Source organism: Monodelphis domestica, chromosome 3, assembly GCF_027887165.1.
Source record: "Monodelphis domestica isolate mMonDom1 chromosome 3, mMonDom1.pri, whole genome shotgun sequence".
NCBI lineage: Eukaryota > Metazoa > Chordata > Mammalia > Didelphimorphia > Didelphidae > Monodelphis > Monodelphis domestica.
Window position 1 is genome coordinate 337,767,696 of NC_077229.1, and position 8,517 is coordinate 337,776,212.

Here is an 8,517-nt window from a genome sequence, read left to right on the forward strand (position 1 = left end):
TCATAACCTGACCCCAGCCCCAACCTTTCTAATCTTCTTCCTCTTCATCCTCTATACATATTTTCCAATCCAAAGATATCAACCTAGTTGTTGTTCCCTGAATAAGACATTCCATCTCCTTACTCTAATCACTTTTCTACAGCCTATCCCTATCACATCATACCTTGAATGCTCTTCCTTCTCATCTCCACATCTTGGCTCCTCTACTTTCCTTCAAGTTCCAGTTAAAATCTCTCCTCCTACAGGATATGCCTTTCCTAATCTCTCTTATTTTTAGTCCCTTCTCTCTACTGATTATTTCCAAATTTGTTGAAAATACAGCTTATTTGTACATATTTATTTTCAGATTATCTCCCCTATTAAACCATGAGATCCTTGAGAGAAGGGGCAGTCTATTACCCTTCTTTATATTTCCTGTACATATCAGAGTCAGTTTGTGTATCAGATAGGACTTGAACCTATATCTTTCTGATTTCACTGTCAATTCTCTAAATTAAAAAAAAAATAAGTGTATTTAGAAATAAAAAAGAAATAGATGACTTTTTATATTTGTTCTAGTAAGTAAAGACTTATTGCTTAATGCACAGAAGTTATTTGGCAAGTTCTCAAAAATCTTTATCTAAAAGAGTAATGATAGATGAACATAGTTTTGATTCTAATAGCTCTATTTATATGAATACATTCTAAGTGGAACACTTTTAGAAGTGATCAATGTTTGAGTACTGTGCTGACAAAAATACATTATGAAAATTCTAGATACATAGTCTCTACCTCAGCTATATTGGTCAGTCTTGCTTAATTCATTTCCATTAACAGTAATCATTAACAAAATAAAAATGGACAAGCCTAAGTTCAGGTAGAGTATCATTTAGGATGTGTTTTTATTTTTCTTGTAAACCTTTGTCTAAATATGGATGGAGACTTTAGGGGGAAATTTTGTCAAGCCAATCATCTTATAATCCAAATAACTTTAGCTGACAAGAACCAGGAGATGATATCAACCTAAAAAAAAAAACAACAACACAGAACAATCAACATAGGTACATTAGATTATGTCTATAATCAGGACAAGGGAAACAGTGTTTTTTTAAGCCATGACACAGAGGAAAACACACCCCCAGAGTCTAGCTCTAGGACTTTGGGACCAATCCCCAGTAAAGATATCAATAATAGAAATTTTTGTCTGAAAACTTGGGGTTATATTTATACCTTAGGTAATATATGAAGTGAAGGACAACTGACAGGTTACATAGAGTCTTGGGAAAGAGATTGTTAGGAAAGAGAGTGGGCTAGGTCCCTGGAATTTTACCTCAAAACAAAAAAAGAAACTAGAGAAAGAAAAAATGTGTACTTAAGATTCGCCTGCATCTGCCACTTCTATCTAGGATGCTCAATGGGTGCTTGATGTTTTATTAGTCAGTGTGCAATAAGGTTTAGTCTGGGAGTTGAAGGCAATTTCCCATGGGACAAAGGTAAATTTGGGGTTTCATAAAACAAGGTGTTTATTTCCCCCTTTTGGGTGAAATGACCATTAACATAACAAGAGACAAATGCATTGTGCCCAGGAGGACTTGAGAATGGTCCTCTGTTACCAGTGGTGGAAGGGAAACAAGAGGCTGACACAAGGATAGTTGACTTCTGTGGGCACTCCCCATCAGCAGCAACATTAACCAGAAGATAGATGCCCTGCTTTGACAAAACCTTAAGAAAAAACCTATCCCAATTTCCCACAGATTTTCATGTCTATCAAGAGTTGGTGGTCTGAGGTTGACTTCCATACCCTTTTTCTTCTTTTCTAGAAGTCTCTTTTGCAATAGACAGGTTTTCAAACAGTTTCATTTCTGGGAAGGAAAGCATGAGAAATTTCCAAACCCTTAAATAGGAATATATTCTGATGGTCCTTAAAAGTTATTTGATATTGGTGTTTGAATAAATATTGAAAGGTATCTCTTTAGGTAGCTTTTAACAATATCTATTGTAATCATATTAAATCCACTTATAGCAAGTAAAAATAAATGTCATACTTGCTAAGACATGCCTTGCTAATACAATAGCACAAGTGCAAAGTAAAAATAGCATTTAAAAATCAGATGCATATTAAAAGATATAAATAAACATAAAAGCCAAAAAACACCCTTAGAACAGGTTCATTAAGGTTCACAAATCTGAAAGTGATCCCAGCCACCATTTGTGGAAAGAAATAAAAAGAAATACCATCTAATCCTAAATAAAAATTATAATTGAGTTTCCTATTATAAACCCAAAAACAATATTTAAAAAGCTTGCTCAGGTCCATATCACCATTGCAACATTCAAATGCTCAAAGTACTCATGTGACTATTTCAGTTTAAAAACAATTTTGAAATTAAATGGAAAATTCTCAAAACTAAAGATTAAATTCAAATATTCAAAATTAAGCTCAAACTTTTACTTTCTCCTTTCAGGAGAATGAGATGCTGAAGATCTAATACTTTAATTGATTATTTAACAGCTATAACCATGCTCTAATGGATTGGACATTTCACTTGCATAACTGTTATTTAAGAAAATTGTTTCAAATTTGTTTCAGGATATACTTTCTGGATATGCTTTCTTTCTATCTATGTGATTGACTCCCAAATTAAAACACCACATCCAAGTGATTGGATATATGCTTGAGGTAACATGATCATAGGTCAGTCTTCTTTAATGATAATTAGTTTAAATCAACCAAAATTTAACTTTACCAGCTTAACTAAATTTATTTATACCTTGGTCCCATAAACTACTACAACATTATAAAATTATTCTTATAACTTCATATTTATAAAACCCTCATAAGGAGTAACATGAAAAATTCAGAATTCATCTCTTGATTGTCTACATGAATAAAACTCAAAATGTACAATTTCTATACATTTCAGTATTAGGCTATCTAGGGCTATATTATCTTTCATCATTCTGAAAGCTTGCCATAATAGGAGAAAAGAAGGACATAATTAAAATAAGGAAACAATGTTCCTCTTATTTGGAGTATTAGTTAATGTCAGGTAGAAGTTGGAAATAATGTACCGTCATATATAGAACCTGCCAGGAGTAAAACTGAAGTTTCATCCTAGGGAAGACATTTGAACATCACCTTAGTTTTCCCATGATATGGAACTATCCCCATAGTTACCAGAAGACAACCCATTTGGCTATTTGCATTATCGATCAGTTTGATCCATAGCATGTTTTTGTTAATTGCATTCCCATACAATTTGACCTCAAATGGCAGTTCTCTCCAACCACGTTTGTTACAACTACAGTTACAAAAATTATCAGGCTCCAGTATTCTTTCCTAAATTCTGCTGACATCATATTGAGAAAAAATTATATTCTTCAATTCTATATAAATACTGGACACAACACTGAGAAAAGTATTTTTTACAATTGTTATAATTCTCCAAATGAATAGATATTAAAACATATTAAACACAACGAAATAAGTGTAACAGTTGAAGCTTTCTTACTTTAATTAGCTGGGAAGATCTCCTTTTTTCCTTTTCTGACTTTTCTAGTTCTAAGTTTACAGTTAATTGCTTAGGGTAGGTAGCAATAGAATTTCCAGAGGAAAGTAGCTGGCCCAGGGACCTGTGTTGAAAGAAATATATTAGACAAATTAAAGGGAGAGAAAAGAGGATACCTGGTCATATTAGTGGTCTACTAACCTGGTGAAGTTATTTCCATTTGGCAGTAAATTTCCTTGCACAGATGCCTTAGATGAACTCTTTCTTCAAGCTCTGGCTGTAGCATAATATTGTCTGGGAGTTTTGGCTACCTAGGAAATGACTGGGACATGGGATACATAGGATTCCAAAGGTTCTAGATGAGTTCTCTGTAACAGGACAAAAATATAAATATGAAATCTAGTTAATTTAATAAATGTTAATGCCTTCTACCACACTCCAGAACTAGGATGGTATGTGGTAGATGCAGGATGTCACTAGGGAATTCCCAGGTAGAAAAATCCTTTCCAAAAACTGCTTGTGCGGTGGCTCCATACATTAGAGAAAAGTAATACTCAAAGGTGGAAGCTGAATAAAATCAATTTTTTTCAGATTTAAAGAGGAATAAACAAAGTTAATCCACAATAAAAAGACCGAGTTCATAGTTTAATAATCCTTTAAAAATATATCTTTCATTTTTAATGGTTGCACTCTGGAAAAGTCAATGAGAAATTCCAAAAGTTAAGAGTGGAGAATAGAGCCTTTTCTTCTAAGAAAAGCATAATCCTTTACAGATTCCCCAAAATATGAAGTTTTAAGAGAATGATAAAGGAAAAGCTTAAGGTCACCTGTAAAGCAAAACATAGAATTTGAAATTGCATTGTCTAATATTTATATTTCTAAAGTTTGCCGGCATAACTCTAATCTGGCCACTCAAGTTCATTTGCAATAAATTAATCAGCTAAGTTTTCAAAAAACCTCTAATTGGACTCTGTAGTTACCCCCAAATTCCAAATACAGGTAAATTATTGTACCCCAAAATGAAGCAAAATGTTCAAAAGACCAGTTCTAAAATTAAGTCTAATTTCTCTTAAAATAAAAATGGCAATATGGTCATATATATATATATATGTATATATATGTATGCATATATATATATAAAACACAATAGAAAATTTACAATCTATTTCCTCATAGTTGAATAATAGAAAAACTATAAAATTAAGAGTATATATGGCAGCACAAAATAAAATCAGTTCTCTCAAAATTCATATATATATATATAAAGAGAAATTATATATATATATGTTTATATATACATAGCCCTTCTAAGCCTTACACTGAACTAATTACATTCTATGTTAGATCTTTATTACCCTAAATACACAGTTCTCTGTCATTTGCATTTAAAAAATCAAAAGTACAATAAAAAAAATCTTAGTTTTCAAAGGAATACTGATAGCATTCTTTTACTCCAAAATGCCAAAGACTCTAAATTTAAAAGAATCTATTATTTTAACTATGGTTATCAAATTAAGCATCTTCACTCACTGTACAAATCAGTAACTAAAGATCAGTTAGTTTATATGGTAATTCAGTCCAGATTCTGAAGATAATGCTCTTTCCATTTAGGGTCTGCTCTCTTATTGAGATAACTACTAGAAGTAAAGGACTTCAGACAGCCTCACTCCCAGTGCCTCTCAATAGAAAGGTAAGCTATCACAGCGATGGTGTACCTATGGCACATGTGCCAAAGATGACATGCAGAGTGCTCTCTGTGGGGTAATGGTAGCACCCCTCCTACCAGAGTTCATTACTAGAATGGAAGAAGGACTCTGGCAAAGCTGTGCCCATCCCTCTCTCCACTGTGCCTGAGGACATTTTTTATATCACCTTCCCCTCTGCTCAGTAGCCTAATGGGAGCACTTCCTCCTACCCCTGTGTGTGGTAAGGAGATGGGCAGGGCAAGTCTGGCACTCATAGGGGAGATATAACATGGCACACTCTCTCTGGGGAGGCACGGTATGGCACCCAGTCTAAAAGGTTTCCCATCATTGGTGTAGGAGATAGCTTACAGGCAGCAGAGCAGAATGCTTGTGCTACTCCCCTGCCCCTCTCCACATACCTGAGGACATTCTTCACTTTACCCACCCCTCTGTCCAACAGTCCAATGGAAGTTCTTTCTCCCTCCCCTGGTGGAGTATGTGGGAGGGGGGAGATCATGCTCAGCACTCAGTAGGGGAGTAGAACATGGCATGTGGTCTCTGGGGTGGGGATGGGGGCAGAGCAGAGCACATGGTCCCTAAGAGATTTACCATCACTGAGCTATCATGTACCATTATTGTGTAACTCCATTATTGTGTCACATGACCTTATTAAATAGGAAATTACAGACTCTGGAAAAAAAAACCAACTGTTTCTATTGTAAAGTCATGGTTCAGGGATTTTCTGAAGCAGTCTCTCTAATGCCCCTGCAGGCATGCCTGGTTATTTTCTTAACTTCCCATAGCTAATAACAGAGCTAGAACTTGTTATATATATTTTGTAGAGTAGCAGTAGAAGCCAGAATAAAGATCAAATTGAGGATTTGGGGGCCCATAAAAGTAATATTTCTTCCAATTTCTTGTTCAAACAGTGAATAGATTCAATTTTGAATGTGTGAGGCAAAAGTGCTATATAATATTTTCTATCCTGCATGCCAATCTTTTACAAAGAAAAAAAAATTTGGTGAAAGGATAGCATATATAGTATCCTCTATTCTGTTTAGAGACAACATTATAATTTTCTCTTTCTGGAGTGCATGTTTGAACATCTATACATATACTTGTCTGAATGCAGGTTATGTGTAAGTGCAGAAAGATACCTCATATCTTCTTATTTCATATTTCATACTCAGTTGGATACCTCTCAATGTACCTTCTTTGTGCCAGCATTCAGATCTCAACATATTTCTTCCAACCAGAACATCACTTTTTTTATATCTAAAAACATAAAACACATGTTGCCGTCACTTATCAGAAGATGCAAAAGAGGGTCCCTCTTAGACTCACCTACCCATTTTTTCCAGTAAGTGGCATATTCTTTTTTTTTTCCAGAGGGCAAAACATTTGCCACAGATAGTGTAATTATATATTTCTTCTCCCTATTCATAAACATTTTGAGAAAAAAAAACATCTCTCTGATTTATCTTGGTATTATCAAAGTCAAGCAATGGTCTATACATACATGAACATTTGTTTTCCAGGCAACCATTGATTTCTTGATGATAAATTATTATTTGAGATGGAGGAAGTAATGAAGTGTAACCCTAATTTCTTTATTTGCCTAATAATTGTTTTGAGTACATTTCTGTTTCTTTTGGCCTAATGAAATTTCTAGAATATCTATTATCAAAATTCAAATAGTTAAATCTTTTTTCAAAAAGAATTATTTTGTTACATTAAGAAACATTTTTTGACAATTGTTTTCTGACATTTTAGAATTCAAATTTTCTCCTTCTTCCCATCCCTAAGATTGTACATTGTCTGATATAGGTTATAATAGCACTTTCATTAAATAAACTTTTCTATATTCCTCATGTCTTGTTAGAAGGCACATATCAAATAGAGAATAAAAATCTCATAAAGGAAAAAAAGGTAAAATATGGCAAGCTTTGATCTGCTCTCAGACCCCCAAAGTTCTTTTCTGATGGTTGATATAATTTTTCATGGTGAACTCATTGAAGTTATCTTTGGAAATGTGCTTTGTTGTTAATCATTTATCCATTCAGAGTTGATTATCATATAATATTTTTCTTACTGTTTACAATGCTTTCCTATTTCTTCTCATTTTACATTGCATCATTTCATATTAGGCTTTCTGAGTTTTTCAGAAGTCATCCTGTTTGTCCTTTCTCATTCATTACAACCCTATGCCACAACTTGTTCATCCATTCCCCAAGAGATGGATGAAACTTTGGTTTCCAATTCTTTGACACTACAAAAAGAGCTTCTAAAATATTCTAATACAGGCAGGTCATTTTCCCTTATCTATAATCTCTTTGGGATACAGATCCAGTAGTGATATAACTGGGAAAAAGGAAAGTATAGTTTAATGACCCTTTGGGCAAGGTTATAGATTGCTCACCATAAAGGTTATATCAGTTCACAGTTTCACCAATAGTGTATTCATGTCCTGATTTTCCCACATCTATTCCTATATTTATCATTTTCCTATTGGTTCATATTAGCGAATCTGATAGTTTTTCAGTTGTATCTCAGAATTGTTTTTATTTGCATTTCTCCAATCAATAATGATCTGGATTATTTTTTCATATGACTATGATAGTTTAAATTTTTTACTCTGAGAATTTCCTCTTCATATCCTTTGACCATTTTTCAGCTGGAGAATTCTTTGCATTCTTATAATTTGATTCAGTTCCTTATAAAATTGAAAACTGAAACTTTTAAATATTAATAAAAATGAAAATGAGTCATTGTGAGCATCATCTGTCATTGCTTCCTAAAACCCAATCTATCATTCATATCATGCAATGATATGATCCTGAAAAGTAGAATGACAGGAAAGATAATATTTAGAAGAGCCTTTCTGAGTCATGACAGTATATAGTACTATTTGTAGATCATTATACTAGCTTTGAAGTCATATTGAAGCCATGGGATGCTGGTAAATTGCATGTTGATGACACTACTGATTTAGTTAGCTCATTACTGATTATGTTGTATATCTTCCTATGGAACAAAGAAATAGTTGTGGCAATATAAGGATGCACTTGACCCTACTATGGAGAATTATGACCTGATTGACACAGGGGAGAGCAATCAATCAATAAATTAACAAACATTTAGAGAGCTGACTTCTAGTTGCCAAGATGGCAAGGTAAGAAACACTTGGACCCTACCAAGCATTCTCCAAATGACCACAGAATACAAATGCCACAAAATGAGTTCTTGTGTGGGAGAACCAAGAGAAAAAAGGATGAAGCAGTGCTCTGGCCTAGAAAAAAAAAACATATAGAAAGAGCAAGGAGTCATTTTCCTTGAGTATAAGG

General features: G+C 33.8%; 1 long non-coding RNA gene across 1 annotated transcript; it reads right to left on the minus strand.

The window, feature by feature from the left end:
* Positions 1-747: 747 nt before the first annotated feature.
* Positions 748-5,761, minus strand: LOC103097739 (uncharacterized). The gene is made up of 4 exons (XR_464236.3): positions 5,593-5,761; positions 3,690-3,856; positions 3,492-3,612; positions 748-1,002 (listed from the first exon to the last, which is right to left on the minus strand). It is a non-coding gene; the product is annotated as an uncharacterized LOC103097739 (long non-coding RNA).
* Between the last annotated feature and the right edge of the window lie 2,756 nt (positions 5,762-8,517).